This window comes from Lathyrus oleraceus, chromosome 5, assembly GCF_024323335.1.
Source record: "Lathyrus oleraceus cultivar Zhongwan6 chromosome 5, CAAS_Psat_ZW6_1.0, whole genome shotgun sequence".
NCBI lineage: Eukaryota > Viridiplantae > Streptophyta > Magnoliopsida > Fabales > Fabaceae > Lathyrus > Lathyrus oleraceus.
Genome location: NC_066583.1, coordinates 70327926 through 70354244, shown reverse-complemented (window position 1 = coordinate 70354244; position 26319 = coordinate 70327926).

Below are 26319 nucleotides of genomic sequence, written 5' to 3'. Positions count from 1 at the left end.
GGTACATGGGGCTGGAGAGTGCAAGCATCCGCACTTTCAATGATCTTGGAGAGGCGTTCGTGAAACAATATAAATATAATATGGACATGGCTCCAGACAGAGATCAGCTGAGGGCGATGTCCCAGAAGGATAAAGAGACCTTCAAGGAATATGCCCAGAGGTGGCGAGAATTGGAAGCTCAGATAATGCCACCCTTGGAGGAGAAGGAGATGACAAAGATCTTCTTGAAGACTTTGAGCTCTTTCTACTATGAGCGCATGATTGCTAGTGCTCCCTCGGAATTTACCGAAATGGTAAATATGGGGATGAGGCTAGAAGAGGGGGTCCGTGAAGGACGCTTGTCTCGTGATGATGGTTCCTCGGCAAAGAAGTATGAAGGATTTTCCAGGAAGAAGGAAGGGGAGACTCATACTGTTTCTTCCCATGTCAAGAGAAAGCCCTCTTTGAAGAGGAAAGAAGTCAGACCAACTGTTAATCAACACCAGGTGGCTCATATAGTACCTGCTTTCAGAGAAGTTCAACAATAACCACAACAACAACATCATCAACAACAACAGGCTTACCAGCCTCGTAGCAATAACAACACCAGCACCAGCAACTATGAGAGGAAGAGGGTGACTTTTGACCCGATTCCGATGACATATGCTGAATTGTATCCTTCCTTAATTGATAGGAAAGTGATAACTCCTCGTGATCCTCCTGCTGTGCCAGCCAATCCCAAATGGTGGTACAAGCCCGAACTTCACTGTGTGTATCATTCCGGTGCGCCCAGACATGACGTGGAGAATTGTTTTCCTTTGAAGACCAAGGTGCAAGACCTTGTAAGGAGCGGAATGCTGTTCTTTGAGGATGTAGGCCCAAATGTGAAGAAGAACCCATTTCCCGAGCATGGGAAGGCAGCTGTCAATATGGTTCAGGGGTGCCCTGGCAAATAAAAAGTCCTTTATGTGAATGACATAAAGCAGTCCTTGGTGGAGATGCATAAGCTGTTGTGTGAACACAGTCATTATGAGCATGATCATGATAGGTTCCAGGTGTGCACTATCAACGAAAGAGGATGCCATCAAGTGAGAAGGGACATCCAAGAGATGTTGGACCAAGGGATGATTGAGATACTTCAGAATCGTAATGAGGATGAAGTCGATGTTATCACTCCTGTGTTTAAAATTCCTGATCCTGTTGTCATTAAGTATGATGGCAGCAAAAAGAAAGTGTCGCCAACTCTTATGATAAAGCCAGCGGGCCCTGTCCCGTATGTGTCAGATAGAGCGGTCTTATACCGTTATAATGTTGTTGTGCTAGAGGATGGGAAGGAGGTGTCATTTCCCTCAACCTCTGTTATAAGCATATCCGATGTTAGTGGTGTGACCCGTAGTGGTCGTGTTTTCTCGGCTCAGCCAAAATCCCATGAAGACGTCGTGAAGAAAGATATTGTCAATCCTACAGGTCCCGTGGGGATTTCTTATTCGAATAAGTTTGTTCCTGTTGTGAAGGGTGTAGACCCTGTTGTTGTTAAATCCAGTAAAACTCCTATCCTGGTTGGCCAGTCTGGCACGTTGAGAGAGGATGGTGATGAAATATTGAGGCTCATCAAGAGGAGTGAATATAATGTTGTGGATCAGTTGCTTCAAACTCCATCAAAGATATCTGTCCTATCTTTGCTGATGAATTCAGAGCCACACCGTGAAGCGTTGCAGAGGGTGTTGGACGTGGCATACGTGGATCACGATGTCACAATTGAGCAGTTTGATAGCATTGTTGCAAATATAACTGCTTGTAACAATTTGAGCTTCTGTGATGATGATCTTCCCGAGAAGGGAAAAGACCACAATTTGGCTTTACATATCTCCATGAATTGTAAAGATGATGCCTTGTCCAATGTGTTGGTGGACACAGGGTCATCACTTAATGTATTGCCAAAGTCCACTCTTGCCAAACTTTCATATCAAGGGCCTCCTGTAGCGGGGTATTCGTTACCATTAGAGATATTGACTAAATCCAAGGTAAATCATACAAGTCTAGTCGTCACCGCACTTCTATTTATCCAAAGGAACGGTTAGAAAGCGAACAAAAACCTAAAAGTTTTAACAAAAACTAGTAAAAGAGAAACAGAGATCTGGGTAAGGGGGTTGGTTATGTAATGGGAAGGTGTTAGGCACCCAAAACATCCTAGGTACTTCTAGGGAGCCCTTTGCATACTTGTTGCAAGGTCGTTGTTTTATGAAAGTTTATTTGTGTAAACATGATTGAAGAGATGAGAAGAGAATATACAAGTTATTTGCATTTTTGTGTTTGGATGGATAAACCCATTGCCTACGTACCATCTTCAAAAAGATTAGGATCAAAACCTCGTAGTTCGGGGTAAAAATCTCAAAAATGAGTTGGTGAATTGATTGGTCCAAAAGCCTTAAGGTCTTTTCTTATCCAAGGGAGAAACCTCAACCTAAAACCACAAATCCACCATGTGAGGATAGCTTCAACATGCTAGTGAGGGGTTAACCCTATAATAAGCATGGAAGACTCATTGTCCATCACTAAGGATATATGTGAGTATTACATCTACCACAAGGATAACTGAAACCTAATAGCTAAAGGTTGTGAAAAAAGTTTTGATTAAGAGAGTGGCCATTGAAACCATAAAAGACATTTGAATGGGTTATATTTACCAATTAAAAGTATATACAAAAATGGTCAAAGTTGACTTAAAGATTCAATTCAAAATAAGTGTTATGAAAAGAAAGTTTGAAAATCAAAAGCATAAGGCTTAGGTTTCTAAGGTTTGAAAACAAGGGTTAAATGTTTGCACAAAAAGTTTGGACTTGGGTTAGAGCGGAGAGAAGAAGAAGAAGGGCTAAAGTCCTAAGCAAAGCAAAAAGATGAGGGATGAAGAATCAAAACCACAATGGAGTCCCTCTCTTGAGATCATAGTGATGGTCCAAGTAGCTCCCATCCTTTGGAATAAGCAATCACACAAAGCATAAGCAATCATCAAACAAGTCTCTTAAGAGATTCTCAATGTATCTTGTGTCTTTCACTTTGGATGAACATGACAATGGTCCTCCAATTAAACTCAAGTGGGAACCCCTAGCACAAGAACACACACATCAAAAGTTTCATGAAGTAAATTAAGAATGGACAAGAGTGAGTTTAGAGATTTGGTCCATATTCATTATTAAGGTCCTTTTACTCCAATTTTGCATAGGGAATGTCCTAGAATCTAAGTCCATTTCTCCATTCTTTGCATAGGGTATATCCTAGAATCTAAGTCCACTTCTTTGCCTTTGGTTCTCAACCATCAAAACAAAACACAAGCATAATAATATATGCACAATTATGTGCTCAAGTGAGCAAAAGGAAAATGACATTAACATAAACATGTGCTCAAGTGAGCAAAGAGAAAAGCAAATGGATAATATGTGCAAGAATAGTAAATTGCATAAAAGTAAAGAGCAAAAAGTAAATGTTAATTGTTAATGGTTAGTGTTATTTGTTAGTGTGCCATAAGGCAAATTTAGCGCTATGTTAAGCAATCGTAATTGGACTTATGTAGAAGTCACAACTATCTGAGGCCGGTCAATAATAATGTAGGCAACAACACAAGTTAGAAGTCTTGATTAGTGAACCAAGTTTCAACAACTTGCCATGCCAAAAAGGAAAAGAGAATTGATCTTGTATTGGTTTAAGCCTTTTGCATGATTTAGAAAACAACCTATCCTTAATACAAAGCCATTCACTTGATCAATTGATCAATATGAATTAGATTTGAATCAAGGAAGATTAAGTCTCCTTAATCAATGCTAACTTATCAACCTTCAACTCATTGATCAAAAGGAAGAAAGAAGAAGAAGTAAGAAGGAGATGAAGAAAGGATAATGAAAAATGGAAAGATCAAAATGCATAAAGTTAAATAAGATGTACCAATCCATATGTATTGACTAAATGACATTGAAAGTCAAAGTCAAACAATAAGAAATCAGAAATGAGATGGAGATTAGAATTCAAACAATAAGCATAATATTTTTGGCATTTTTAAATATTAAAATAAACTTGAATTAAAAAATAAAAGAAAGGTCAAACTTCAAAATTACTTCAAATCAACCTTGAAAGGTCCAAGTAATTTATCCCAAGTTCAACAAGGTCAAACAAAGATTGACAAAATATTTCAGCATTTTTAAAAGTCAGAAACTATTTTTAATCAATTAAAAATGAATAAAAATAACCTAATTGAACTAAAATCTCAAATAAACCTCAAATCAATTAAACAATTGATGAGAATATTTTTCATAGATCCATCATCATTCAAATAGGTTAGGAAAATATTTTTGTATTTTTTGAATATCAAAAACTATTTAAAATGAATTAAAAACAACCAGAAAAGAGAAAATTCATAAAATGTATCAAATGATAAAATAAAAAATATTAAAAATCAGAAATAGAAACTAGAAATTATTTGGAGACTAATGCAATTGGTCCCATAATTTTTGGATTAAAAATGAGAGAGTTATAAATTTTTGAAATAAAATGAAATAAAAGAAATTAAATCAGAAAATTGGAAATTCAAAAAAACCAGGAGTGTCAGATCTGAGCTCATTAATTGAGTTGGCAGATCATGCGCTCCAGATGTGCGCTCCCACCATACTCTTCAGTCAATGCGTGCACATCATGTATTTAAAAAGGTCAAATAAAACAAAGGCTGAGATTAGATCGTGCACATGAGATCCAAGGGCTTTGGTTTGATCTGACACTGGGACGGCCACCGGAGCCACCTTCTTCTCCGGTGAGCCTCATAATTCAGGCCAGAGTTGCAGGTTTTCATACCTTCACCAATTTGCACGATCCTTATACCAAAATGAAGCTGGCGTGATGTACATCACCCCTGTAACCTTTAATCACACTCAAGATTCCTATAGATTGAGAAATCTGAGGTGGAAGATTCAGGTATGAAAAATACAGATAAAAGAAAAACAAAATTGAAGCTACCACTAGCTTGCCTCTCAAGTGAGGACTTCAGAAAACACTTTGGCCAGGCAAATGGATCAATATATGATGAGTTTCGAAGAAAATACCAGTTGAAGAACACACTTGAATTCTGGAGATTTGAGCTTGATTCTTTGCTTTCTTTGCCAAAACAGAAGATCAATGAGCTGAATGATGAAGGTTTAGAAGCTTTAGATCCAAGGATTCAACCAGATGTAGTTGAATTTTGGATCTGAAAAATTTGAAAGAAAGTGAGATAGCTTCTTTGGTAATGGTTATGGATTTAGTTGTGCAGCATCTCAGGCGCCATTAGGATAAGAATTGAATGAAGAGGAGCATGTATTTATAGCTGAACTTGAAGCAATGCAAGACAATACTCGTGTGCATGAGAATTGGGTCCTCCATGCATGGGCCTGTACAGGCGCATGTGAGGCCCAAAAGCTTATGCAAATGAATGCTGAACACAAACCAAGTTGAATTGGACGTGTAATTTGAATGGCATTTGCTTGTGTATCAAGATTTCATGTGAATTCCATATTTGGACCTAAATGTTCCCTTCTTCGAAAGTCCCATTCGGAAAATCCAAACATAGGCATGTGGGTAATGGTTGGAAAGGTCTTGATGTAAGTAACAATTGTTATGTTGTGTAAAAATCCATTTGAAGTGTGGAAATTGGTGAAATTAGAATTTAAAGTGTAATGTGCAAAACATGTCAAGGCAAGGTTTCCAAATTTGGCCAATGTTCAAGCCCCTCTTTTTTGGTGATTCAAGCCTCAAATGAAAACACCTCCAACATCAAAGTTGTAGATCTTCTCAAGACAATCAAAATGGACTTAAATTTTGCATCACTTGGATTTTTTATGAAAGAGTTATGGGCACTTGAAGTTGGACTTTTTTGCCTTTCAATGCATTTGACCCAAAAGGACCTATAATGTCTTGCATTATCACATGCATTTCCTTTGACATTTTGAAATTTTGTTCAACATAAGATTTTAATTAGACATCTTAAGCTTTCCAATGAATTTGATCCCACCTCAAAATCATAAAAAATTAATGAGTTATGTCCTTGGGAAGTTGACCCAAAATTAGGGTTTCAGTCAAAATGACCTATAATGTATTGGAATGGGAGATGGCCTTCCAAGATTCAAATAAATTTTTGATGAAAATGAAAGTTGTTCATATTGTCCTTAAGGACATTTTTTTTGGAACCATCTCCATTTGACCAACACATAAAAAGTTAGGTCTCAGTGCATGTCAAAATAGTCAGATGAATTGACCGATCAACTTCTCAAGTCCATGACTCATATCTTGATGAATTGATGATTGAGGATACTCAAATAAGTTCAAATGTGCATGAAATGATGAATTAAATAAATTCCCTTGATTGTATTTGATCATGGGCTGAGGTTGCTTCAAGAGCAAGGCATTGTGGTGCACAGATGAATTAGGGTTTCCTTGGGGCACAAACCTCAAACCCTTTGACTTGCTTTGATCAAAATGATGAATTGAGATGCTAGGGAGGCATATTTGATGGATGAGAGCTTTGGGAACCATTACCATTCTTGCTATCATCTTCTCCTGACCTTATCATTGCACAAAGGATCTCCTTGAAGCTCTTGACCTGGTGATTGCTCAAGCTACAAACAAAAGATGTTAGTGACATATTTTTGTGCTTTTAGTTAGTAAACAAAATAAGAAAAGAAATGATATACAATTCAAGCATGCTTGGTGATCTCAAACCACTCACAAGAAGTCCCTCCCAAAGGCAAAGGGAACCAAGATGCTAATGATCCTTGAGGCAATGCAAATGCAATGTTATGATGCCATGAGGGATCTTAGGGACAAAATTGGGGTCTTACACCTCCCATGAGGCAGAGTGGAGTGGTAGTGAAAGCATTTGATGGATCGTGTAAAACTGTGATCGATGAATTAGAACTCCCGATCAATATTGGACCTAGTGATTTCTAGATCACTTTCCAGGTCATGGATATACATCAGTCATACAGTTGTTTGCTTGGTAGACCATAGATTCACGAGGCAGGCGCCGTGACATCCACCCTGCACCAAAAGTTAAAGTTCGTTAAGAACAAGAAGTTGGTGGTGATAGAGGGGGAAAAGGCTCTCTTGGTCAGCCATTTATCTTACTTTTTCTACATTGATGCTGAGGATGAGGTTGGGACTCTGTTCCAAGCCTTATCTATTGCTGAGCCTTCTAGGAAAGGACTTTCTTCATTTGTCTCCTATAATGACGCGAAGTTGGCCATTGAGCATGGTGCAACTACTGGTTTGGGGAAAATGATCAAGATGGAAGATAATAAGTCCCGGGATGGTATAGGGTACTCTTCTGGTGTTTCTAATGATCTTGGGCTGTTTCAGAGTGGAGGTTTCATCCACACCGTTGAAGATCAGGAAGCTGCTGCCGTTGTTGAAAAAGGTGAAGAGGAAAACCTCAACAACTTTGTCATACCTGGAGGAATCTGCAATAATTGGGTCACTGTGGATGTTCCAACAGTTATCCATAAGTCAACGTAATATGTTCATTTTGTTTAAAAACCCTTCTCCTATGCCAAAAGGAGAAGTGAAGACATTGTTGGCATAATGGATTAATACAATGATATTCATTCAATAATCGCATGTTAAATGTTTGTTTTCTCAAATTATTTTTTCTTTTTTCTTTTCGCCTGAAATTGGTGATCACCATAAAACCCTAAAAAAGAGAATAAAATCAATCTTTTCATCTGCATGATGATTTTCCTTGTTTGAATTCTGAAATCTCTTTTATACTCAAAATCATTATGCAGGTTAATCAAACCCATTGAACATAATGATCCAACATCATCTCCCAACTTTGAGTTCCCTGTATTTGAGGCAGAAGAAGATGATGTTGATGAGATTCCTGATTGAATTGAATTGAATTGAATTGAATTGCTACGAGAATATGTCGACGTCTTTGCCTGGTCGTATGAAGACATGCCTGGTCTAGATATTGATATCGTGCAACATTTCTTGCCATTGAAGCCTGAGTGTGTGCCTGTGAAGCAGAAGCTCAGAAGAACTCATCCTGATATGGCAGTGAAGATCAAAGAAGAAGTTCAGAAGCAAATTGATGCGGGGTTTTTGGTGACTTCTACATATCCTCAATGGGTGGCCAATATTGTGCCTGTGCCTAAGAAAGATGGAAAAGTCCGAATGTGTGTGGATTACCGTGACTTGAATAAAGCTAGCCCAAAAGATGATTTTCCTCTACCACATATTGATATGTTAGTAGACAATACAGCTAAATTCAATGTCTTTTCGTTTATGGACAGATTTTCCGGTTATAATCAGATTAAAATGGCACCCGAGGATATGGAGAAGACAACATTCATCACACCTTGGGGAACATTCTGTTATCGAGTGATGCCCTTCGGTTTGAAGAACGCCGGAGCCATGTATCAACGAGCTATGACTACCTTGTTTCATGACATGATGGACAAGGAGATCGAGGTGTATGCCGATGATATGATTGCAAAGTCGAAAACGGAAGTTGAACATGTAGAACACTTGTTGAAGCTTTTCCAGCATTTGAGGAAGTACAAACTCCGCTTGAATCCGAACAAGTGTACATTTGGAGTCCGTTCCGACAAGTTATTGGGCTTTATTGTCAACGAGAGAGGTATTGAAGTTGATCCTGCCAAGGTCAAAGCAATACAAGAGATGCCTGCGCCCAAAACTGAGAAGCAATGCCGAGGTTTTCTTGGCCGCTTGAATTGCATTTCGAGATTTATATCCCACATGACTGCCACATGTGCACCTATATTCAAGCTCCTCCGGAAAGATCAACGTCATGATTGGACTGAGGATTGCCATAAAGCTTTTGACAGTATCAAAGAGTATTTGTCTGAGCCTTTGATTCTGTCTCCGCCTGTTGAAGGGAGACCGTTGATTATGTACTTGACTATGCTTGGTGATTCCATGGGTTGTGTCCTTGGTCAGCAAGATGAATCAGGAAATAAAGAATATGCAATATACTACTTGAGTAAGAAGTTCACTGACTGTGAGTCTCGGTACTCAATGCTTGAGAATACATGATGTGCTTTGGCTTGGGCTGCTAAGCGTTTACGCCAGTATATGTTGAATCATACAACTTGGTTGATATCCAAAATGGATCCGATCAAATATATCTTTGAGAAGCCTGCTTTGACTGGGAGGATTGCCCGGTGGAAGATGTTGTTATCTGAGTATGATATTGAGTATCGAGCTCAAAAAGCTATTAAAGGTAGTATCTTGGTTGACCATCTGGCGCATCAACCAATTGAAGATTATCAGTCTGTGCAATACGATTTCCCTAATGAAGAGATTCTGTATTTGAAGATGAAAGGTTGTGATGAGCCTACGCTCGATGAAGGGCCAGAGCCTGGTTCCCGATGGGGTATGATGTTCGATGGTGCTGTCAATCAGTATGGAAATGGTATCGGGGCAGTGATTATTACTCCTCAAGGCACATATTTTCCTTTTATAACAAGGCTAACTTTCAAATGCATGAATAATATGGCGGAGTATGAGGCCTGTATTATGGGTTTGGAAGAATGTATTGATCTTAGGATCAAACATCTGGATGTTTATGGCGATTTGGCCCTTGTTATTAATCAGATTAAGGGTGAATGGGAGACGAATCAGCCTGGCCTCATCCCATATAGAGATTATGCGAGGAGGATTTCAACTTTCTTTACTAAGGTTGACTTCCATCATATTCCTCGAGATGAGAATCGGATGGCGGATGCTCTTGCTACGCTTGCTTCAATGATTGCTGTCAATTATTGGAATGAAGTCCCAAATATTACTGTGATGCGCTTGGATAGACCAACTCACGTGTTTGCAAGGTCAGACTTACCCGCCTGGGGCATCTGTTAAAGATAAGAAGACTTTGAGGAGATTATCTTGCAGTTTCTATCTTAATGGTGATGTGCTTTACAAGAGGAATTTTGACATGGTTTTGCTCAGATGCGTGGATAGACACGAAGTAGACCTGTTGATAACTGAAGTCCATGAGGGTTCATTTGGTACTCATTCCAATGGACATGCTATGGCAAATAAGTTGTTGAGAGCAGGCTACTATTGGATGACAATGGAGTCTGACTGCTGCAAGTTTGTAAAGAAATGCCACAAGTGTCAGATTTATGTGGATAAGATTCATGTTCCCCCGACACTTCTGAATGTTATTTCCTCACCATGGACTTTCTCCATGTGGGGAATTTACATGATCAACATGATTGAACCTAAGGCGTCAAACGGTCACCGTTTTATTCTTGTAGCCATTGATTACTTCACCAAGTGGGTTGAAGCGGCATCCTATGCAAATGTGACCAGGCAGGTGGTTATGAGGTTTATCAAGAACCAACTCATATGCCGATATGGTGTTCCAGACAAGATCATTATTGATAATGGATCTAACTTGAATAATAAGATGATGAAAGAGCTGTGTAGCGAGTTCAAAATTGTACATCATAATTTTTCTCCCTATAAACCCAAGATGAATGGGGTTGTTGAGGCTGCTAACAAGAACATCAAGAAGATTATTCAAAATAAGGTTGTTGCGTACAAGGATTCGCATGAGATACTACCATTTGCTTTGCACGGTTATCGTACATCTGTCCGCACTTCAACAGGGGAAACCCCTTTCTCTCTTGTGTATGGCATGGAGGTTGTGCTCCCTGTAGAGGTTGAGATCCCATCAATGAGAGTCTTGATGGAAGCCAAGTTGACTGAGGTTGAATGGGTTCAAAGTCGTTATGACCAACTGAATTTGATTGAAGAAAAGAGACTAACTGCCATGTGCCATGGCCAGTTATATCAACAGAGGATGAAGAAAGCCTTTGATAAAAAGGTCAAACCTCGTGTGTTTCTAGAAGGTGACCTCGTGCTCAAGAAAGTCTTGTCTTTCGCGCCCAATTCCAGGGGCAAGTGGACTCCAAATTATGAAGGTCCATACGTTGTTAAGAGAGCCTTTTCAGGCGATGCTTTGTTGCTCACAACTATGGATTGGGAGGATTTCACCCATCCTGTGAACTCGGATGCAGTCAAGAAATACTTCGCCTAAAAATGAAAACAGAATAGCTCGCTAAGTTGAAAACCCGAAAGGGCGGCTTAGGCAAAATAAAGCGTCTCGGTGGATTGAAAACCCGAAAGGGCGGTCTAGGCAAAAGTTAGAGACATAAAAAAATGAATATAGATATATCCCACTAGATTGAGTACCTCACCCTGGGGCAATCTAGGCAAAAATTAGGGATTTGGCAAGTAACTGCATCCTGACAAGACTTTGTTCTACAACTGTTGTTCGTCAAAGATTCTCACTCAGTCATCATCAACTGAAGTTTCAAATATAGTGGATTCAGAGTTGGTGGAGAAACGGTCATTATGTTCAATGTAGCCTTTTTTTCCATGTATATCACCAATTTCAAAATTTGTAAAGATCCATGGAGTCTCGCCATTTACGGACTACCATTCTCTTAAATAAATTTGAGCCTTTATCCAATTCTTTGCACTCTTATTTGTTTCTGTTTAACAAATGTTTTCATGTTTTAATTAATGAATATCATTGTTTTAAACAAATAAAGTTTTCATAAATAAACTGTTTTAAACAAAATGAACATTCACAATGACTGAAAGGGTAAATGGAATGTCCTTAGTGCTTTCCCAGGGATAGTATGATTACCAAAAGGTAAGACATTTGTTCATATTCTGGCATTTTTGTATCCTCTTCATTAGTTTTCAAGTTGTCTCCCCAGTGAGCGCAGAAAGAATGATACATCATCATCTTCCTTGAGAGTCTGGTACAAGAGGTTCTCTTTAATGGTAGTGGATTGATCTATCTTATTGGATTGCTTTCCCCTAGCAGGATTTTGGATGTTCATCCAACGCATTCCCGGATAGTTTGTTTGTGCATACATGCTTGTTTCCCCCGCGGAGTATTAGCAATCCATGATTGGTTGTATGGTTGATCGGTGGATGATCCCTTCTGTTCCAGTTCTTGCCTTGATCTTTTAGAGACGTGTATCCCTCTATATTAGGCACTAGAATTTGTGTTTTATCAATCATATGGTTGTCATCTCTTGTGAGGACTTATCTAAAATCCCTTATAGATTGATAAAAGTTGATATGCTATTCTACTCACGAGGAAGTTTGTCTTTCCCCAGCATGAGTAGAAGTCCCCAACAGAGTGAGCATGTGTTCCCTGCAGAGCTATCTTTCCAGATAATTGTCTCCTCGGCAGGAAGTTGGCTATATCAATTAATGAAGGGCTTGTTTCCCTTTTCATCCCCAGCATATCGCTTGTAGAGGCAGGATTCATTTCCAATTCCTCCAGCCAGGGTAGTTTTGTCGATGACATTTGCAGCTTGTCCCCAGTAGGGTCGCCAAATCAGAGTTTGATGTTTGTATCTCCTCCGAGTCAGAAGATTTATTCTAGCATTAAAAGATGGTGGTGAAGATGTTTATTTCCTTCCCCAGTGGAGCAAATTGCTTTTTTTTCTTTTTTTTCCCTTTTGCAGAGTTCCCGCTCCAGCAGATAGAAGGGAGTGTTTTAATTGATGAGCATATGGTTAGTGGTTGTTCCCCACGGAGTTTCATATCGTGCCTTGATAAGCTTCCCCAGTAGAGTTTCTTCTCCGGCGGATCTTACTATTATTCAACCATCTATCCCCATCAGAGTTTGGGTTCTCTGTTTGATCGTCTTCTTTCGCTGCTCCTGAATACATCTTCTTTGTATCCTCAGCGAGTGTAGCTTTGGGATAGGGTTTGATATCCTTGTTGATTTATTTTCCTCCTTCTCGGGTTGTTCCCAAACTGAGTTCTCCAGTAGGATTTTCCCTTCTTGTGGAGATGTTGTGTTGGGTGTCCGTTCGTGATTCTCGGACTTGTTTGTGTTAGATATGTCTGTTTGTCAGCATTAATCATATACAAATCATGCATATACATGCATAATCATAACATTCAGATACTCATGATTTGCATTCTTTGCCATATATCTTTACTTGTTATCCACTGTTATGGGTGAAATGTTCTTCCCCAAGTAGATGTTTGTGTCTGATCTCTCCATATAAAGTCAGCCCCATAGGCAGAAAGTGTCTATCTTTCCTTCTTTATTCCCCACCGAGTTATGTCCTCGTGGATGGTATTTGTTTCAGTTTACTCCCCAAGTGTGTATTGGAATGGGAATTGCTCCCTTGCATTTCCCTGTGGTTCAGTTGTTCAATTGCTCAGTAACCAGTAATTGTTCATCCTTTTCCCCAGCGGATTTTGTGGCCTTCTACCCAGTAACTCGTAGTTGTAAGTCCTATTGCTGTGGTTTTCTACCCAGTAACCGGTAGATGTAATCCCCTCTTTGATGGTTATCTTTACCCAGTAACCAGTATTGATATTCCTTTGTTTTTGAGTATACCACCCAGTAACCAGTGATATATCTCTTGCATAATTGCTTTTGTCAGGCAATTTATCCCCGATGAGTCATCTTTCATTTACCCTTGTTTGGTAATGATGGTTTCTCCTTCTGATTGGTCATTATTTTATACCCAGTAACCGGTATCCCGATGTCCTTTCTTTTCGGACGATTTATCCTTCATTAACCCAGTAACCGGTTGTGGATAATCTTCCATGCGAGTATGTTATCTACGTTATGACGATAGTAGATAATATATCTCATGCGCTCTTCAGTCGAAGTCTTTTTCTTTCCCCAGTCGAGTAAGATTCGTATTTCCTTGTGGAATCGAATGTCCATACTGTAAGTCGAGTTTGCTTTTTCAGCCCTCCTTTCAGATGATGAGTGTCTTGGATATGTTCCCAATTCACGCCTGGTTGCTCACCTATTATATGCCCAGTAACAGGTATCCCTGGTGTTCCTTCCTTCTGCTCCCTATTATGACTTTTCGTCCCCTGTGGAGTCAGATTTTCCTGAGTCGAGATGTTCCTTTTGGGTCCTCCTCAGATGTTTAGGAGGATTGATATCTTTCACCCTTATACCGGTCTTAGATATTCTTTCTCCCTGAGCTTGTTGTTCTCTCACCCAATAACCGGTGTTTCAATAATGTGTCTCTCTTTGGGTTTATTACCCAGTAACCGGTAATATCTCATCTTTTCTTCCTCAGCTAAGTCCTTTGTGGACATCCTCGTCTGATTCCGTATTTTTATCCGATGTATTCTTTGTGGATAGTTTTGCTGTATTGGCATATTCCCCAATACATGCATCTTTGCGTCAGCTCGAGTCTTTCCATCGATTTATTTTTGTGGAATCCCTTCGTGTCTCCCAGCAAGTTTTCAGGTTGTGATTTGCTCACGCATTCTTACCTTATTTCCCCCAGAGTCTCTGTTTCCCTAGTGAGTGTGCTACTCCTACGGATTTTCAGTTTCTCCCGATTTCTTTTTCATTGTGGCAATTATTCACCATGAAGATTTTACTTTTTGCATGCATACATTTGCATCATGAGGTCTCTTAGGGACCAAAATTCGTCTCTTTGTTATTATTTAAGCTCATTCTATCTCGTCGAGATGAAGATTTTAACCTTCATATCTACGGCTAGAACGACCTTAAATAGGGGCATCTGTAAGACCCTAATTTTGATCCTAAGATCCCTCATGGCATCATGTTATTGCACAAGTGCATTGCCTCAAGGATCATAGCATGTTTGGCTCCTTAACCCTAGGGTTGGGACTTGTGTGAGTGTTTTGAGACCACCAAGAATTCTTGTATTGTATATTATTGCTTTTCTTATTCGATTACTAACCAAAAGCACAAAAAATATGTCACTAACTCTTTTTGTTTTGAAGCTCAAGTGATCATGTGCTCCAATGCTCCTAGGAGGCTCCTAAGCCCAATGAAATGGATAAATGAAGATGAGAAAAAGCATGACAATGGTCCACAAAATTCCTAATCATCATATATGTCTCCCAAGTATCTCAATTTTCCAATTTGATCAAGACAACCCAAAGGGCCTGAGGATTGTTTCCCAAGGAAACCCTAATTCCATTGTGCTTTTACTATGCCTTGCCCATGAAGCAACCTCGACCTATGATCAAATTTAATCAAGGGAAGTTATTTAATTAATCATTTTATGCATATATGAGCCTATTTGAGGCGCCTCAATCATTCATTCATCAATATTGGAAGTTTGGCCTTGAGGAGTTGACCAGTCAAGTCATCTGACTAAGCTGAGCACCCTTGAGATATAAATTTTGATGTGTTTGTGAAATAAATATGACCCCAAGATCAAACATGTTTTTAAGAATCATATGAACAACTTTCATGTTCATCAAAAATCCATTTGAAACTTGGAAGGTCATCATTCATTTCAAAACATTATAGGTCATTTTGACTGAAACCCTAATTTTGGGTCAATTTACCAAGGGCATAACTTCCTTAATTTTTATGATTTTGAGGTAAGACCAAATTAATTGGAAATATTGATATGTCTACTTCAAACGTTATGTTGGAAAAAATTTCATAATCCTAAAAGAAGTACATGTGATAATACAAAACATTATAGGTCATCTTGGACCTAATTCATTGAATTTGAAAAAGTACCCAAATTTAAATGCCCATAACTTTGTCATGGTAAATCCAAATGATGCAAAATTTGAGTCTAAATTGATCATCTCGAAAAGATCTACAAGTTTGACTTTGTAGGTTTTTCCATTTGAAGCTTTCATCATGCAAACAGCGGGGTTTGATTAAGTTTGTTTTTGGTGAAATTTTTCAAAGTGTTTTGAATATGTTTTGTACTTGGATTTTCACAGCCAGTTTTCATCAATTTCCAAATGCCAAATGATTTTTTTCCCAACATGACTTTTGTTCCTTATTTCAAGGGCTTTCCAACCATTACTCACATTACTCATTTGGATCAAACATTTGTGAGTTTCGAATCCATTTCCATTTATATGCATTTTGGTATTTTATGATGAAACTTGAATTGCAAGCATGCTTCAGCCCTTTGTGCATGTCCAAATCATTTCCATGTGATCTCAACAAGCTTTTTCATTCATCATTGGGCCTTCTACACGCTTGTACAGGCCCATGCATCCATTTCCAAGTTGCCATGCACATGAAAGAAACGTGGGATTCAGCCACCTTCAGCTATAAATAAAGGTTCCCTCTCATTCATTTGGTAACCTTTTGGAGATCTGAATTGCTGCAGCATTGAAACCATATCCATACCAAAGGAATTGTTCAGAAATTTTTCTCACTTTAGAGCTTGAAATTCAGCATCATTAGCTGATCTTCAAAGCCTAATTCCTTAGCCTTTCACTTCCCCTACATCCATAGATCAAAGAGAAGCAAGGAACTTGGAGGATTCATGGCCAGAAGTGCTTCAATTCAGAGGTATACATTCAAAATTTTTGGAGCTAGAACTCTCAATTCAATGTAGCATTCTTGTGTTTGTGTGGTTTTCTGAAGTCCTCACCCTTGAGGCAAGCCATTGGTGCTTTCAATTCACCATTTCATGAGCTTACAGTTGGAACACCATGATCTTCTTCTTCATGTTTCTCTCAATATAGGAAGAGTGAGGAAGATCCAATAGTACAGTGATGATCTCCATCACACGAGCTTCAATTTCATGTCCTTGTTTTCCATTTTCATTAAAGTTCATTTTCCTGCAACTGGTGGCCGGAATTGGTTGTCTGGCCGGAGAAGATGGTGGTTTCCACCACCACCACCACGTGTTCTGACTAGGACCATTGGATCTAGGTGCCATGATCTAATCTTGATCATCCATTGTAATTACTTATTTTAATTCATGTTGTGGCGCGCTTGACTTGTACATACCGTGTTCCTCATGATCTGGACCATCTATCCTTGCCACATCAATTAATGAGCTCCATCACGTGGCTGTGGTTTTTTCCATTTATTTTATTTTCTTTTATTTTCAGTTAATTCATTTGATTTTCAAAAATTCATAAAAAAATCATTTGAAGTCATAAAAAAATGAGACCAATTCCAAAAAATTTCTTGAAAAATCTAGTTTCATATTTTGATTTTTAACTATTTTTGTGACTTCATTTGATATTTTTCATGGATTATTTGATTTTTAATAGTTTTAATTCATCTTAAAATACTTTCTGACTTTTGATAAAATCCAAAAATATTTTCATAGCATTTATGGATCATGATAAGTCAATGAAAAATAGTCTCATCAATTTCTTATTTGATTTAAGATTATTTGAGATTTTAATTCATATTATGCTATTTTTAATTGCTTTTAAATACTTTATGGTTTCAAAATTTTGTGAGAAAATTAGTCAAAGCTTGTTTGACTATGTTGAACCTATGAGAATTTAATTGGACTTTTTGAAGTTGATTTGAATTGAATTTGAGGTTTGACCTTATTTGTTTATTTTTTTACTTGCATTTTATTTTAATTCAAAAAATACCAAAAAAATACCATTGACTCTTTCACTTGTTATTTTCATTTCTCTTCTGTTTGGTGTTGATTGATGTTGTTTTGATTCACATTTGATCAAGTGAATTTGGTTGTGGTCTTCTTTTTTCCCTCCCTTTCATCTTCATCCCTTTCTTTCTATCAATGGCCAATGAGTTAAAGACTTATGGTTGGTCTTGACAAATGAGAAGTTTAACCTTCTTTGATCTAAACCAAACTCAACTTGATCCATGATCAAGTGAGTTGTTTTGTGTCCAATATAGGTTGCTTCTTGGTCAAGCAAATAACCTAAAGTCAATACAAGGCCCTTCCCCTTTTGTTTTGGCATGGCAAGTTTATGGAGCTTGCCTTACTAATTATGACCTCTAACTTGTGTTATTTGCCTATATTCTTATTGACCGGCCTCAGATAGGTGTGACTACTACATTAGTCCACTTACGATTGCTTAACATAACGCTACATTGTCTTATGATAAACTAACATAACCTCACTAATTACTAACTTTAATTTGAGATTTTAATTTCTTGCCATTTACTTTTTATGCCATTTATTTCTTGCTCATTATTCATATTGATTTTCCCTTTACTCACTTGAGCCCATATTTTATGTTTAAGTCATTTTTCTTTTGCTCATTTGAGCCCATTATTGTATATAAATATATTGACATCTTGTTTTTGCTTTGTGTTTTGTTTTTTGTGAACCAATTGCAAAAGGAGAAAGGACTTAGAATTAGGACTTACCTATGCTTAAAGGAGTTCAAGAGCAACTAGGCCTCATGCCTTTAGAATGCTAAAATCCAACGTTGACTTCAAAGGACTTCTCATCCAAACTTATTCTTTATCCATTCCCCTTATTGTGTTGTGAACTTTTTTATGTTTGCTCTTGTGTGATAGGGATCCCATCTTGAGATTGTGAAAGGAGGACCATTGTCATGAGTAGTCAAGTTAAGAGACAAGCCAAATGGAGATCCTAGGAACTTGGATTCAATTATTGATTGCTTATTTGTGTGCTAAGTCCAAAGGAAAGGAGCATCTTGAATCATCTCTTTGATTCCAAGAAAAGGAACTCCAAGGGTTTATATTTTCCTCTTATCTTTGTATGCTTTAGGAATAGCCCTTCTCTTCTTCTCTCCACTCTAACTAAGCCAAAAATCTTTTTCTTCAAACTTTGACTTTGTTTCAAATTAGGAACCTAGGCCTTAAGCCTTTGACTTTTCAAAACCATTTTCATAAATACACATTGTGAATAAACCTTAATCCAAAATTTGACTTCATTTTGTAAATAAGTCTAACTTGTAAATATAACTCACTTCAAATTGTTTTTGTGGTTCTGAAATTCTAGTTAACAGACTATCGATGTCACACAGGATGTTATGACATCCGATTCTGTGCAGACAGGAATGCAAACAGCAGGTAAGTGTAAGTGCAGTAAATAACACAACGAATTGTTTACCCAGTTCGGTGTCACACACACCTACGTCTGGGGGCTACCAAGCCAGGGAGGAAATCCACTATTAGCAGTATTAATTCAGGCCTTAAACCACCTGTTTAATCCTATGACTTAATACCTACCCAATGCAATTTCAATCTTAAACTAAGACCAGAGTTCCTACTCACTCCCCCTCAATCACCTCAGTGATTACAACCTTTAATTAGATTAAAGTTAAATGGTGAAGTTAGACTTCAAACAACTATTGATTGTGCTTCACAGCTTTAATCAAGATACACAGGAATCACGCTTAAAAGCTTAGAGTGGCACAACACTTACAACTCAATGAACACCCTAATCCAATATAATCATCTAGGTGATAATTTCTTGGCTCACAAGATAAACCTAATACAAGACACAAACAAAAATACAGCAGTGAAGTATGATGGAACAATAAAATCTGCACGCCTAAAACCCCTGAGTTCTAAAAGAAGGATTACCATCCTTTTATATTGCAGCACTTGGGCCTTGTACTTGTATTTCCTAAAATTAAGGTTAAGCAAGTTAACCTAATTTCCACATATTAGGGTGCTAACAAATAGGTTATTTGTTAGGTTCATTAATTGTAGCTCAGTTGTTAGTTTCCTAGATTTTAGCTCAGCTGTTGGATTCCTGAAGAATAGCCTGAGAAAAATACTGAAACAGAAAAACTAACCATCCTACACTTTAGCATATGCTGTCAGGAATGAATGTCACAACATTCAGTTTGACGTCCAGAACATAGACCATATGCTAAGTCTGTTATTTTCCTGAAAACAGACTGTACTAAATGTTGTACTATAAAAGACCAACTAGTCTATACTTCAGTATCAGCTTACAGTAATAAATGTCATAGCATCCAGTTTGACATTTAGACAATGAGTCTTATGTCAGGTCTGTTATTCTCCTGAAGAACAGACTGAACTAAATACTGAGCTGAAGCAGAAAAACCAACCTGCCTATTATTCAGTATATGCTGTCACTGATGAATGTCATAGCATCCAGTTTGACATTCAGACAGTAGGCCTTATGCCAGGTCTGTTATTCCCTTGATAAACAGACTGAATTAAATACTGAGTTATAACAGATAACCAACTCTTCTATACCTCAGTATCTGCTTTCAGGGATGAATGTCATAACATCTACAAACTCCCCCTTTGGCAAATTTTTGGCTAAAACAACTTGGCATCACAACAGAGTTCACAGCAGCGGAAAACACACATCTAGCAGGGAAATTTACCTAGCTAATACACTCAGAGCAGCACCACACTCAACACACATAGAAGTTAAATAAAAACTTCTAACAGCAGCACAACCTTCTAACAGCAACGCACACAAATCTGTTGTCCTGGGGCACCACAGGTGTTACTCCCCCTTTTTGTCAAAAATGTTGCTAAAGCAACATATAAAATTATAGACCAAAATAAAACAGAATTACACACAAATGACAGAACCACAATCTTGATCTTGCTTCTCAGCCTTGATCAAGACAACATCCACTTGATTTGCTTCACAACTTTGATCAAGTAGAGACACACTCTGTCTTCACATCAGGTATATCAGATGCCATGACTTTGTGTATGACATCTTGAACCACTCCTGCATGAACTTCAGCAGGTACATAGGCTGTCTCATGTTAGGATATCCCCTTAACATCTTGTTAACACACTTGCAGCAAGTGAAATAGTTCTGATTTGTTGACCAATCAGAGCACACTTTCAATTGTTTAATAGTTAGAAATATTAAACAATACATTCCAAACATCCTTGGTTGCTATAAATCCTCAGAAAGGCATATTCCCAATTTTCCCCTTAAATTTTCAAAATGAGTAGCATCCAAAGCCTTTGTGAATATGTCAGCAAGTTGTAGTTCAGTGGCTACATGTTCCAAGGTAATCACTTTGTCTTCCACCAGATCTCTGATGAAGTGATGTCTAATGTCAATATGTTTGGTCCTACTGTGTTGGATGGGATTCTTTGAAATATTGATGGCACTGAGATTGTCACAGAACAATGTCATGACATTCTGAGAGACATTGTACTCAGTCAGCATCTGTTTCATCCACACCAGTTGGGAACAACTGCTTCCAGCTGCTATGTACTCAGCCTCTGCAGTGGACAGTGATACATAGTTCTGTTTCTTGCTGAACCATGATATGAGATTGTTTCCCAAGAAGAAACATCCTCCTGATGTGCTTTTTCTGTCATCAGCACTCCCAGCCCAATCAGCATCACAATACCCAGATAAGACAAGCTCATAACCATGAGAGTATAGCATACCATAGTCACAAGTCCCATTGACATACTTGAGAATCCTCTTGACTTGATTTAAGTGGCTCACTTTGGGTTCTGCTTGGTATCTAGCACACACACCAACTACATAGGAAATATCAGGTCTACTGGCAGTTAGATATAGTAGACTACTTATCATGCTTCTATACAAGCATTGATCAACACTGGGACCTCCTTCATCTTTGGTTAATTTTAAATGAGTAGGTGCATGAGTTCTTTTGTGCCTAGCATTATCCATACCAAACTTCTTAACTATGTTTTTGGAATATTTGCTTTGGGAGAGAAACATAGAATCCTCCATTTGGTTAACTTGCATTCCAAGAAAATAAGTCAATTCCCCAACCAGACTCATTTCAAACTCAGATTGCATCTGGTGAACAAAATGTTTCACCATTTGCTCTGACATTCCACCAAAGACAATATCATCCACATAAATTTGGGCAATCATGATTTTGCCATCTTCATACTTCACAAACAAGGTCTTACCTATCCCTCCTTTTCTGTACCCACGAGAGGTCAGAAATTCAGTCAACCTTTCATACCAAGCTCTAGGAGCTTACTTCAACCCATACAAAGATTTCCTCAACTTTTACACATGTTTAGGCAGGTTAGGATCGCAGAACCCTTTAGGTTGTTCCACATAGACTTCTTCATTCAAGTAGCCATTTAAAAAGGCACTCTTCACATCCATTTGGAACAATTTGAACTTCAGAATGCAGGCCACACCTAACAACAATCTTATTGACTCAAGTCTTGCAACAGGTGCAAACGTCTCATCAAAATTAACCCCTTCAACTTGAGTATACCCTTGTGCCACTAGTCTTGCTTTATTCCTAGTGATTACTCCTTTCTCATCAGACTTGTTCTTGTAAATCCACTTGGTACCAATGATGTTAGTCCCTTCAGGTCGTGGAACTAACTCCCATACTTCATTCCTTTTAAACTGCTCCAGTTCATCTTGCATGGCATTGATCCAATATTCATCAGTCAGGGCTTCTTTCACATTTTTTGGTTCAACCTTGGATACAAAACAGGAATTTGAGCTATTCTCCCTTGATATGGTAATCACACCACTATTGGGATCCCCTATGATAAGATCCTTATGGTGGTCTTTCTGAATTCTGATAGAAGGCACTTTGTTGGATGCATCTACCTCACATTCAGGAGGAGTTTCCTGTACCTCTTCAGACTTGACTGGTATGTCTGTTGAAGTATCAAGGAATGTTCCAACATCCTCTATGACATTGACTCCTTCCTCTTTATCATCCACAATAACATTTATGGATTCCATCAGGACCTTGGTCCTAGAGTTGAACACTCTGTAGGCTCTGCTGTTAGTTGAGTATCCTAGGAATATACCCTCATCACTTTTGGGGTCCATTTTCCTTCTATGTTCACGATCTGTAAGAATGTAACATTTTCTTCCAAAGATATGAAAGTACTTCACAGTAGGTTTTCTGCCTTTCCATATTTCATACAGAGTGGAAGAGGTTCCTTTTCTCAAGGTAACTCTATTGTGAACATAGCAAGCTGTATTCATAGCTTCAGCCCAAAAATGCATAGGAAGTTTCTTTGCATGAATCATAGCCCTGGAAGATTCTTGAATAGTTCTATTTTTCCTTTAAACTATTCCATTTTGCTGAGGAGTTATAGGAGAGGAAAACTCATGACTTATCCCTTCAGACGAGCAGAACTCATCAAACTTGGAATTTTTAAACTCCGTCCCATGGTCACTCCTAATTCGGACAACACAACTATCCTTTTCCCTTTGAAGTCTGATGCACAGATCTTTGAAGACATCAAATGCTTCTGATTTTTCTCTGATGAAGCTTATCCATGTGTATCTGGAATGGTCATCAACAACCACATAGGCATATCTCTTTCCACCCAGACTTTCAACCTGCATAGGTCCCATTAAGTCCATGTGCAAAAGTTCCAGAGTTTTGGATGTTGTAGGATGTCCCAGCTTAGGATGTGACATCTTGGTTTGCTTGCCAACCTGGCATTCACCACAGACTCTTCTTTCATCAATAAGCAACTTTGGGATTCCTCTAACTGCTTCCTTGGATATGATCTTTTTCATTCCCCTTAAATGAAGATGACCAAGACGTCTATGCCACAGCTTCACCTCCTGTTCTTCCTTGGTTGAAGAGCAAATTGTGGAGTAGTTTGAGACTTTAGGTTCCCATAGAAAGCAATTATCTTTGGATCTGGATCCTCTCATAACTTCCTGATTATCTCCATTCGTCACAACACATAGCTCCTTAGTGAACTGAACATAGAACCCTTGATCACACAACTGGCTTATGTTGATGAGATTAGCAGTTAGTCCTTTTACTAACAGCACATTATTCAGTTCTGGAACTCCAGAACTGTCCAGCTTACCCACACCTTTGATTCTTCCTTTAGCACCATCACCAAAGGTCACATAACTGGTAGTGTGAGGTTGTATATCCACCAATAAATTCTCCATACCAGTCATATGTCTTGAGCAGCCACTATCAAAGTACCAGTCTTCTCTGGTAGATGCCCTTAGAGCTGTGTGAGCTAACCTAGCAACCCATTGTCGTTTCTTGATGGGGGCATTATGCTTATATGCCTTATGCTTAGGTCTGACATGAGGGCTTTGGTTAGGATAACCATGCAACCTGTAGCAGAAGGCTTTTATATGACCAAATCTACCACAGTAGTGACATCTCCATCTCTGAAATTTCTTCTTCTGATGGTTACTCATCCTGGTTCCCTGATGTTGAGACATTGGTTGTGACTTCTGCTTGAATTTCTGAACTTCAGCCTTTGAGCGTTTGAGTTCAGCAGAGGATTTCTTCACAAAGCCTAAACCAGACATGGTTCCTGACTTCTGTCCCACCTTTAGGATCTCTTCCAACGTGTCAGTTCCTTTATTTAGCATTCTGATGGATTTTGTCATTTGATCTAGCTTGGAGGTCAGCAAGGTTATCTCACCATTTAGACCATTTATGACTGTCAGATGCTTCTTTTTCTCATCCTCCAGCTCCTTGATGAGTTTCTTCTGCTTTTCTCCTTGTACACACACTTTTGCACTTTTGACACATAGCTCTTTATATGAAGCAGCAAGTTCATCAAAAGTCAGTTCATCTCCACTTGAGTCATCATCAGAGGCACAAACACTAGTTAGTGCAGTGACATGTTTAGCAGATTCTCCTTCAGATTCACTCTCAGAATCTCCTTCAGACCAGGTGACAGATAGCCCCTTCTTTTGCATCTTGAGGTAAGTAGGACATTCAGCTCTAACATGTCCAAAACCTTCACATCCATGACACTGGATTCTCTTGCCTTGGTTGAACTTTTCTTCAGATGTTGATCTTTTCCTGATGTCAGACGAAATGTTCTTGACATTAGGTCTACCTTTTTTATCAATCTTCTTTATGAACTTGTTGAACTGACTCCCAAGCATGGCTATGGCTTCTGATATGCTTTCATCACCTCCAGTACTCCCCTCTTCTGAATCCTCTTCAGTATTTGATACAAAAGTTATGCTTTTGTTCTTCTTTTCAACATTCTCACACAAGCCCATTTCAAAAGTTTGGAGAGAACCAATAAGCTCATCAACCTTCATATTGCAGATATCTTGAGCCTCTTCTATAGCGGTGACCTTCATGGCAAATCTCTTTGGCAATGATCTGAGAATCTTTCTTACAAGTTTTTTCTTCAGCCATTTTCTCTCCTAAGCCACCAGAAGTGTTGGCAATTTCAAGAATATTCATGTGGAAGTCATGAATAGTCTCTTCCTCTTTCATCTTCAGATTTTCAAACTTGGTGGTCAGCATCTGAAGTTTAGACATCCTCACCTTGGATGTACCTACATGAGTTGTTTTGAGAGTATCCCAAACTTCTTTAGCCAGTTCACAGTGATGCACCAGTCTGAAGATGTTCTTATTTATTCCATTGAACAGTGCATTCAAGGCCTTAGAGTTTCCAAGGGCTAGTGCCTCTTGCTCCTTGTCCCACTCTTCTTCAGGAATTTGAAAAATAGTTCCATCTTTACCTGTCTTCGTTGGATGTTCCCATCCTTTGTTGACAACTCTCCAGACCTTTCTATCTAGAGACCTCAAGAAGGCTATCATACGAGGTTTCCAGTCATCATAGTTAGAACCATCCAGCATGGGTGGTCTATTTGAGTATCCTACATCCCTGTCCATGGTACTAGAAAGTAACGTCCCTCGATCTCACCCAGAAATTAACAGGCAGGGTGCCTGCTCTGATGCCAATTGAAATTCTAGTTAACAGACTATCGATGCCACACAGGATGTTATGACATCCGATTCTGTGCAGACAGGAATGTAAACAGCAGGTAAGTGTAAGTGAAGTAAATAACACAAGGAATTATTTACCCAGTTCGGTGTCACACACACCTACGTCTGGGGGCTACCAAGCCAGGGAGGAAATCCACTATTAGCAGTATTAATTCAGGCCTTAAACCACCTGTTTAATCCTATCACTTAATACCTACCCAATGCAATTTCAATCTTAAACTAAGACCAGAGTTCCTACTCACTCCCCCTCAATCACCTCAGTGATTACAACCTTTAATTAGATTAAAGTTAAATGGTGAAGTTAGACTACAAACAACTCTTGATTGTGCTTCACAACTTTAATCAAGATACACAGCACTCACGCTTAAAAGCTTAGAGTGACACAACACTTACAACTCAATGAACACCCTAGTCCAATGCAATCATCTAGGTGATAATTGCTTGGCTCACAAGATAAACCTAATACAAGACACAAACAAAAATACAACAGTGAAGTATGATGGAACAATAAAATCTTCACGCCTAAAACCCCTGAGTTCTGAAAGAAGGATTGTCATCCTTTTATATTGCAGCACTTGGGCCTTGTACTTTTATTTCGTAAAATTAAGGTTAAGCAAGTTAACCTAATTTCCACATATTAGGGTGCTAACAAATAGGCTATTTGTTAGGTTCATTAATTGTAGCTCAGTTGTTAGTTTCCTGGATTTTAGCTCAGCTGTTGGATTCCTGAAGAATAGCCTGAGAAAAATACTGAAACAGAAAAACTAACCATCCTACACTTTAGCATATGTTGTCAGGAATGAATGTCACAACATTCAGTTTGACGTCCAGAACATAGCCCATATGCTAAGTCTGTTATTTTCCTAAAAACAGACTGTACTA